The sequence below is a fragment of the Petaurus breviceps genome, unplaced genomic scaffold (assembly GCF_028583685.1).
Source record: "Petaurus breviceps papuanus isolate PSGF00001 unplaced genomic scaffold, PetGlider_PUasm1.0 174, whole genome shotgun sequence".
Lineage (NCBI taxonomy): Eukaryota > Metazoa > Chordata > Mammalia > Diprotodontia > Petauridae > Petaurus > Petaurus breviceps.
This window is the reverse complement of record NW_027185761.1, coordinates 7,277,704-7,287,963: the sequence shown is the minus strand read 5'-3', so window position 1 is coordinate 7,287,963 and position 10,260 is coordinate 7,277,704. Positions and strand designations below refer to the sequence as shown.

Below are 10,260 nucleotides of genomic sequence, written 5' to 3'. Positions count from 1 at the left end.
TTCAACACAAACATTGCATGGTTTAGGAGGGTCTTAAAATTCCCTGCTCTGGGGTATAACATATCCCCCCTGATTGTAATTTTAAGATCATATTTTTTAATGTTTGATGAGCTCTTTCAAGTATGCCTTGGCCTTGAGGGTTACATGGGATGCCTGTGATGTGCTTAATCCCCATTTGGGCACAGAACTGTTGGAAAGCAATGCTAGTGTAACCAGGCCCATTATCAGTTTTGATAGTTTGGGGCTGTGGGAGGACCACTAGGGAGGTAAGAATGTGATAAATCACATGTTTAGAAGCTTCGCCCGTTTGGAGGGACGCAAAGAGGAAGCCGCTAAAGGTGTCAATGGAGACATGAACATATTTCAATTTACCAAAAGGTGGATAATAGGTAACATCCATTTGCCATATTCCCCCGGGCATTAACCCCCGGGGATTTACTCCCAAATGAGGCTCAGGTAGGAGGGTCAGGCAGCCCTTGCACTGACGCACTATTTGTCGTGCTTGTTCGCGAGTGATGGACTATCGCAACCTAAGGGTTTGTGCATTAAGGTGGTGCAAGGCATGGGCTTTTTGTGCAGCGAAAAGAGGGGAATCGGTGAAAGCAACGGCCACCAATTGAGTGGCTTGATCGACTTCATCATTTCCTTCTGCCAATGGACCGGGCAGGCCTGAATGGGCCTGAACGTGACCAATGAAAAAAGGGGCAATTCGGGCAAGAATAAGGTGTTGAAGTTCTGCAAATAAGGGAGAGGCATTAGTCGAAGGGCGAATGAAAGGAACTGTTTCCAGGAGGGGGACAGAGTGTGCTATATAAGCACTGTCAGTATACAAATTAAAAGGCTCTTGCAAGAGCTCAAAGACCTTAATAATGGCTACAAGCTCAACCAATTGTGCAGATAAAAAATGGGTATTAAAGCGGGATACCTGACCATCAATGCTAAATGCAGCAACACCCGTGGAGGAGCCGTCAGGGCTCCCGTCAAACGGGCTCCTTGAATTGGTGTTGTTTTTGTTCCTTTGGGGAAAACTACAGGCGTCCTTTGCAGAAAATGAATCAATCTATTTGAAGGGAAATGATTATCAATAGTACCATGAAAGGAAATAGAACTAATAGCCCAATCATCATCATTCTGAACGAGCCACTGTACTTGTGCAGCAGTATAGGGGGATACAATATGATCGGGGTCTTTACCAAAAAGTTTTAAGGCAGCCTCATATTGTAAAATGAACACATAATTAGTGAGTAGATATCACATTTCTATCGGTTAGGACTCAGAGACCAATTACTTAATCACAACCAAAATTACAACTGCTTTAAAAAAAAAATAAAACATTGCCTTTTTACACTCCACATGACAGTACTAGAACTTACTGGTTGGACAATACGTTTAAAGCAACACTTAAGTAATTCTGTAAAGGGTTTCCATTACTCAAAATTTTACAGTTTCATTTAGAATGCCTAGATCTATTTCTCGAAGATACCTGCTAATGAACAAGATTTAAGACTATGAAATGTGAAAGTAGTTGTCCTTTATATAAGTAAATCAAAAATCATTATGCCAAGGAACAATATCCACCACAAAAAAAAATTTTGTTCTTTCATAAATGGAAATTAGATGGAATAAGGGATAATATGTAGCAGTGTGTCTACATATATATACACATATATACATTTTAAAATTATGAATATATAGTTAGATGTTGGCATTTCAAAAACAAACAACCCCTCAATTTAATGAAGAAGTAGGTTATTAAAAAACCCTGACCTTTAAAATTTGAATGTGTAATTGTCATTTTCTTTCATAATGTATATAAGTTAATAACAAAATTCCCTTGGGGGTTAGGGATTTAGACTGTGGAAGAAGTCCTAATGTCTCCTAAACACATCCCCTACTCCCATACCCCCAAACTGAAAATCCTTCCTAAAAATGACGGTTACAATTATGTTGTAATAATCACTAACCAACCTGATATTTGTAAATCAGAAAATATTTAAAAGTTCTAAAGTTCTAGAAACTAGTTGTTTCTAGGGTTAGACAGAATATAATTCAACTTTCAATAGGGGCAAACATACATTTAGAGCAAATAATTTAAAAAACATCCTTAAAACCTTCAATTCCCTGTCAGATGGGAGTCAAAAGGAATAAGAGGGAAAATCTCAGATATTCAATTTTTTTTTTCACAGGCATTGCTAGTTCAAGAACCAACACTAAGGGAATACTGGCACTTAGAGGAATAAAGTTTCCACTGTCATTTTAAAATAAGCTTTCAGATAAAAGATAAGAGTTTGCATGAAGCAGAAAGAAAACTAGGTAATGCTAAAAAGCAAATGCTAATAATTTAGTATAATGTACAAAAATTATCTTAAGTATGCTTTGAGAAAAAAGTACAAATTTTATTTACATAATTATACACTTTGTCTTTGACTTCTTTTTACCATCTTTGCTCATCTTTTCTTTGTGTTTTCGAATTTCACGAACTAATATGTAAAAGGCATCATCAACACCCTGTCTTGTTTTTGCCGATGTTTCAATGAAAGGAATTCCATAACTTCTTGCTAAGTCCTGAGCTTGTTTTGTATCTACTGTTCTGGAAGGTAAATCACATTTATTTCCTACAAGGACCATGGGTACATCTTCTGAATCTTTAACTCTTTTTATTTGTTCTCTATAATGGTGAATATCTTCAAATGATTTAGTATTATTTATGGCAAATACACATAGAAAGTCCTCCCCAGTCCTCATGTACTGGTCCCTCATTGCACTGTATTCCTCTTGACCTGCTGTGTCGAGAATATCCAAGAGACAGGTCTCTCCATCAATTACTACTTGTTTCCTGTGGGAATCCTCTATTGTAGGATCATACTCATCTACAAAGTGATTCTGAATTAGCTGTATTGTCAAGGCATTCTTGCCTATGCCACCAGCTCCAACTACCACAAGCTTATATTCAGTCATTTTCAGCAGGCTTCTCTTCCGCGCTGGAGAGACGCTGGGTCTCAGGCCCGCACGGCCGCCTGCGTTAGTACCGCTCTCGAGCCCACTCTGAAATGGCGGGGGCCAGGGAGCGCAGGTCTGGACTGCAAAAGGGGTGGGGGATCTGCAAAGGGCTTGAGTTGAGGAGGGGCCAGTCTGGGTCATTATAATGAGCCGCCTCATCTTCTAGATCTGCCACGTTTCCAGGATCTAGGGTGTTGTCATTGGATGTTTTTATGAATATGGGAAAGTTCAGGGAGTCGGCTGCTGGCCGTGTCTCCTCAGGGAGAGGGGGATAAAGGGGTTCTTTCAGGGCTATGGGCATGTCTATCACAACAGACGGGGGCCGAGGCGTGTTAAAAGCCTCCGTCTGTGGTAATAGACCCGCACGCACCTCTCTGTCGCCGGAGGCCAAGGAAGCCGAGGAGGCTGCTCGGGACAAGGGGTGGAGGCAGAACTCCGCGACTGATAGTAATTGTTGGTTATTTGGGTCCTTGTGGGCTGCTTCTACAACATCTCTGATGAGGCCCCAATAAGAGAAGACAGTCACAGGGACTGCCTCCGGACCTTCCGTTTGTATTTTCCTATTTAAATCTCTACCAACCTTGTGCCATTTGCCAGGGTGAATCTCTGGCTCATTTATAATGAACCAAGGGCAAACATCATTCACAAATAAAAAAACTTAACTAAATCTTTTTTCTTAACTTTTACTCCCCTTTCCCTGAGTAATGATTTAAGGTCCTTTATAAAGACCTGTTCCTTAGATAATTTCTGACCCATGAGTATGAGATGGACGAATTCAACTTACCGAGGATGGGGGCTTCTCACAGCCAGGGGGCTCTTACAGCCGGGGGGCTCTTACAGCCAGGGGGTTTCTCACTGAAAAAGAAGGGGTCGCGCTGACTTCTCTGCTAGGCACTGGTCCGTCTGGCAAGGGTCCGTGCCTCGGGCCCCACGTTGGGTGCCACTTGTCCCGTCCTGCAGGACCAAGTTATTCGTGGGGCCGAGGAGGACCCAGCCTGCAAAGGAATGGGTGGGAAAGAAGGAGAGAGACCAAGAGAGTTTGTTTTAAGGTCTGATGAAAAAGAGAGAGAGCTTTATTGCTGGTAAACAGGACTTATATACTCTTTGAAGAAGTGGGCGGGGAGAGGGATTCTTGTAAACAACTGTTGAAACATTTTGTGGTTAGAACACCTGGTGCCGAAACACTCTGTGGTCAACAGATTCATGTGGCATGGTACTCGGGGTTGTGGCCTTCCTACAGTGGGAAGGGTACTTGGCCCTAAGGCCTTGGTTGCTAACAGTGGACTGGCAGAGGGAAACAGAGATCAGTATATTTTGAGAACTGGAGATGTCTGCTTATAGACTTCACTTATTTAACACCCTGAGAAAAGATGTGGCTGCAATGAATTAGCTTAGATTTGAAAAAAAAAACACTGAAGTGCTTGAACTCCCCTCCTCCCATCATTCTACTTATGCCTCCCATTAGTAGGCATTTACTAAAAGATTTTTCTCTTAAGTGATTTGTAATTTCTGATTTTTCTTATCAAATTAAGAGATGCCTTGTTCTTGATGTAAAACTGTAGACAATGTAACATTTATGATTTGTATATGCTCTTAATTTCAACTTGGAATGCTGAAAAGTAGTAAATTAATGAATATCTTGTGGTCTTGACACAGAAAAGGAAAAAAAAAAAGCAGAGAACCAACAATGCTGTTTCCAGATTAGAAGGGCAGTCAGAGGAAGAATATCCTTATGCCCAATGAGGAAATTGTTCCATGTGAAAGAGATTTTCATGGGTTTTGATTTTTATTAATAAACCATTGAAGCTCTTCAGTAATAGGGAAATACAGCCACATGACTTTTGACCATCCCCTTTGGTTATTAAGCCATAAGTAGAGAGACTACAGAAGTTTGACAAAAAACAGAACTGTCTTTAGAGGTAGTTCCATTTAAAGAAGTTTACTGTTCTCATTGTATTTTTAAAATTTTAACAGGGGTGAAAGAGGAAGGAAGGAAAGAAGGAAGGAAAGAAGGAAGAAAGGAAGAAGGGAGAAAAGAGTGAGGGAGAAAAGATCATAGGGGAAGAAGGTAAGAGAATCACCTACCATATTCAAGGCACTATCCTAAGTGCTTTTGCAATTAACTCATTTGATCCTCACAACAACCCTGTGAAGTAGATCCTATTATTATGCTGTTATCATTTGAGGAAAACGAGGCAAAGAGAGGTTAAGTGATTTACCCAGGTTACACAGGTAGTAAATGTTCAAATATTAACTGGAATTCAGGTCTTCCTGACTCCAGGTTCAGCACTTTATCTCCCAAATCAATTAGCTAGCTCTAGAAGGCACAGTGAAGTCATCTCCCAGGCCCCAGGTGAAGGAGAAGAAGATGCAAGAGAGTGAATGTATCCACATGGTTCTCCGCATATATGGCCAACCTTGCCTAATAACCACTGAGAAAGAGAGAGAGAGAGACAGAGACAGAGACAGAGAGAGAGACACAGAGACAGAGAGAGACAGAGAGACAGAGAGAGAGACAGAGAGACAGAGACAGAGAAAGACAGAGACAGAGACAGAGAGACAGAGAGAGACAGAGACAGAGAGACAGAGACAGAGAGAGAGAGAGAGATTAAGATTCTGGTTGTAGAAAGATTTTAAAATGGCCACAAAGTCACTTTACCTTCTGAATCTGATTTTCTTTTTATCTAAAAATAAGTATAAAAAAGTTGGTTGGTTGTTATTTTTCATTCTCAAAGAGGACCAAAGTGACATCACTATGTTAGGGTATAATGGCAAGCATAGAAGTAGTTGACACCTTGTTTCAGTTCAAGATTCTTTTGAGCCTTGTATCAAGTCTGTTAAGAAACAGAACATGTGAACCCCACAACTTGTGAACCCTAGAACTCATGAACTCATGCAACAGGAAGGGGAGGAGCTATTGACCATATATAAGGAGAATTTCCGTGCTAGAGACAGCAGAACTGAGAAGAGGACTCTTTTGGTGGCAGAGTGGAGAAAGAGAAAACTTGTAGTATCCCTAAACTCTATCTTCTCTGTCTGTGTGGATGTTTGTTTGTGATACTTTGTACATAAGTCCTGGGGCCTTACTGGAAGCCCTGAAAGAGGATTTTCTGGTTGTAGGTTTACAGAAGTCCTGGAGGAGGGTTTTGGAGGTTCTGGGACTTTACTGATGATTTGTACTGACCTCTTGGAGCTTGTTTGTGGGTCTGTGTTGATTTCTATGTTGATGATCTGTGTTGAGTTCTCTGTCAAGTTTTGTCTTCCCCAAAACAGTAACTATGAAGGACTTGAGGTGGACTGGACACTGTGAACTTCAGTGTGGAATGGGAACTAGACAAAGAGCTGGACAAGGAGCTGTACAAGGAACTGGGAGGTGCCTGCCTTTGAACCCAGGTGACAGTTGGAACTGGGACTATGGAAGAGGAACCATGGAAACTGAGAGCCAGACCCAAGTCAAGCTGAAAGGAGACTTTACTTGGATACTGTGTACTGACTGAGAAGATTATGATTTACTGTGACCTAGGGATGGAGAACTTTGACTTTTGTACTTTGTGACTGAATTAAGGATTTTGTGATTGACCAAATGAATATACTTTGTTTAAAGCTATGTGACTACTTTGGTGAAACTATGTGGTCATTTTAGTGATAAGTTGTTGAGTTGTGACATTGTGAATGCTGTATTTTGATTTTCTATGAATGTTTTTCTCTGATTTGTTATTAGAGAGCTCACTATACTATGTAATCAGAATCTTGAAAGCTGTTCACAGCAGCAGTCCTCTGGAAAGCTGCTCATGCTTGGCTTTACATGGGGTCAAGATACAGTAGGTCCAGTTGTGGCTGATTAGACCAATATTTTTTTTTTTGCCTTTTGGAGGACAATTGGGGTTAAGTAACTTGCCCAAGGTTACACGGCTAGTTTTGTGTGTGTGTGTGTGTGTGTGTGTGTGTGTGTGTGTGTGTGTGTGGGTGTTAAGTGTCTGAGGCCGGAACCGAACTCAGGTCCTCCTGACTCCAGGGCTGGTGCTTTACTCACTGCACCACCTAGCCGGCCCCAAGTGTAGATGAATCTTAATCTGTGTATCTCGCATTCTCTTTGGGCTTACTTTTAGAGCACAGTGCCTTGCTGTGCCAGTTGTGTCCCATGTCACAAAATTGTTGTACATTATGTGTGTGTGTGTGTGTGTGTGTGTTGGGATCCCTGTCATAGTAAGCAGGCTAGGGTTGAGTGAAGCAGGCAGTTTTTAGCAGAACTTTTCTAGACCTTTCCTGATTCCAGGAGGTGAGCAGTGCATTCCTTAAAAAAGGCTTCTAAAAATCCAGGGGGCTGCCTAATTCTGCTGTTGCTTCAGTCCACTGAGAAGATGACCCTTTATCCTGGACGCTGCTTTGTCCATCTTCCCCTCCACTGTAAAAGCTCTTTCACACATCTTTTACATTAGATAATTTACCACATTCTATCTCTCCTTTCCCCCTTCTCCCAGTCCATTCTTCTTTCTCATTCCTTAATTTTATTTTTTTATATACTCATCCCATCCTATTCAACTCACGCTAATACCCTGTCTATGTATGCTCCTTCTAACTGCTCTAATCATGAGAAAGTTCTTAGGAGATATAAGTATCATCTTCCCATGTATAAATGTAAAAAGTTTAACCTTATTGAATCCTTTTTATTCCTCTTTTCTGTTTACCTTTTCGTGATTCTCGTGAGTCTTGTATTTGAGAGTCAAGTTTTCTATTCAGCTTTGGTCTTTTCATCAGGAATGCTTAAAAGTCATTTATTACATTGAATTTCCATATCCCCCTCCCCCAAACGATTATACTCAGTTTTGCTGGGAAAGTTATTCTTGGTTGTAATCCTAGCTCCTTTGTCCTCCAAAATATCATTTTCCAGGCCCTCTAGTTCTTTGATGTAGAAGCTGTAAATCTTGTAAGCACCCATCAAATCAATTGGGCAATAGCTAAACAAGGATGAATGTACATGAATGTAAAGTAATATTACTCTATTATAAAAAAAATAAGATCTATAGAGAATTATGTGAAGACTTAAATGAACTGATGCAAAATAAAGTTACCATAACCAGAGAAATAATATGGCCCAAATGGCCAAAATAACATAAATTAGAACAACATCAAATCAAAGCCATATTTTGAAACTTACTTGCCAAAATGAAACAATATTAAAAGATTATGAGCATGGAGGACTACATATAATACCAGATTTCTTTTGACTAATTTTACTGAACTGTTTTTATTTCCTCTTTATGTTCTTTGTTATAAGGGTATAATGGTAGTGGATTTTAAAGATCCCCCTGTATTGGCTTGGTTTTCGGGCTGAGTATCAAAACCCAGAGCTTGTGAATCCCATTTGTGGGATGGGCTTGTTGAAGTGAAGAGAGAGGGCTGAACTGGGAGGAATTTGTGTCATGAATTTAGAGAAAGGCCCGAGTAGCGGAGGCCAGAAGAACTTTTGGGGAGCAGTATCATCGAGGCAGAGAGAGAGGAGAATTGCTGGGGGCCAGAGTTCCTGAGAGACTGCTGAGGGTCAGTTGGAGCTGCCTAGGACTTTTAAGAACTTCCACCTGGAGCTGCAAAGAACTGAAGAGACATGGCTGTGATGCTGGTTTTTTGACTGTCTGTTTTTTATGTTGTTTTGCCAGATTCATCTGCTAGTGATGGACAGTATTGTTGTTGTTGCAGAGGTCCTGGAACCTTGCTGTTGGTTCAGAAGCCCTGCAGAAGGATTTTCTTGTTGTATGTGTACAGAAATCCTTGAAAAAGGGTCTTGTTGATGTTTTCAGGGGTTCTGGGACTGTTGTACAGGCAGAGAGTAAATTGATAAGGACCTTGGCAATGCATCTTGTGGCTTTGTTAAGCATTATCTCCCCAGGAACAGAGATTGCTGAGAACTTGCCTTGGGTCAAGATGAAGAAAAGATGTTGTGATGATATCTTTGTAGCTTAGAGGTAGATGGCCTTTTGTGCTCTCTACTGCCCCTTTTTGAGAAGGTGCTGATAATTGTAATTGTTGTGATCTAGGGGTGGGAAACTTTTGACTTTTTTGTGCTCTGTGAAGGACCAAATGAATTTGCTTTGTTTATGATTGGAAACTAATCTCCATTTGAGAAGACTTTGTGATTGACTAAATGAATGTAATGCCCAGGAGTGGAATAGTATTTGGATTGAATTGAGGAGGGACAGGATGAAAGAGAGAGAGAACAGAATAAATGGGGAAATAGGATAGAGAAAAATATAGTTAACAATGATTATTGTGAAAAGAAATCTGAAGCTAGTTTCTCTGATAAATACCTCATATCACAAATATATAGAGAACCGAGTCAATTTTATAAAAGTAAAAGCCATACCCTTATTGATAAATGATCAAAAAATATTAACAGTCTATACATGAAGTGATCAAAAGTATCTATAACTGTATGAAAAAATTCTCTAAGTCACTATTGATTGGAGAAATGCAAATACAATTCTGAGGGAATACCTCATATCTATTTCATTGACTAATAGGTCAATGTAGGATTGACTTTCTCCAGCTCAATTCTCAAAATCAAAATCACTTTCTCCATCCTGGGCTTCGCCTCCTCAACCTCCACATGGCTTACTCCAAGAAGCTGTCTCAGTTCTCAGTTCTCATTTCTTTTCTCAGTTCTTCTCAATTTTAAGTTCAGTCTTCAGTCCAGCAATAGTAGCCCAGCCTCCAGATGCTTGCTGAGAGAAATTCTGGCTTCTCTCAGCTTGGGCTTTTCCTTATATAAGGTATTAGCTCCTCCCTGATTCACCCCTTCCTGTTACAACAGGAAGTTCCTCCCACTGTAGGATTCACAAGTTCTGGATCATAATACTTGATACAATCACACTTGAAACAAGGTGCTAAGTGCTTGCCAATATAAGGGGATCTTCAAATTACATACATCCCTGTTGCCCCCCCCCCACAAAAAAAAGAAAAAACTGCTTGTTCATATCCTTTGAGTATTCATCAATTGGAGTATAACTTATTTTGTACTATCTAGTTATTTTAAATGGTCTAAAACAATAATGAATAATATTGGTGACAGTGTAATTTCCCTGTTTTTCTTTTTTAAAAAAATATCTATTTTAGCTTTAATTTTGTCTGAGGTCATAACTATTGCATGGTATTGTTGAATTCAAATTTCTAATCCATTCTACTATCTGTTTCCATTTTATTGGTAAATTCATCCCATTCACATTCTAAATTATAATTACTTGTTTATTTCCCTCCATCCTATTT

The 10,260-nt window shown here is 40.0% G+C and overlaps 1 pseudogene; it reads right to left on the bottom strand.

Moving 5' to 3' along the window:
- Window positions 1–1,662: 1,662 nt before the first annotated feature.
- LOC138158379 (GTPase KRas pseudogene) lies at window positions 1,663–3,067 on the bottom strand (annotated as a pseudogene).
- Between the last annotated feature and the right edge of the window lie 7,193 nt (window positions 3,068–10,260).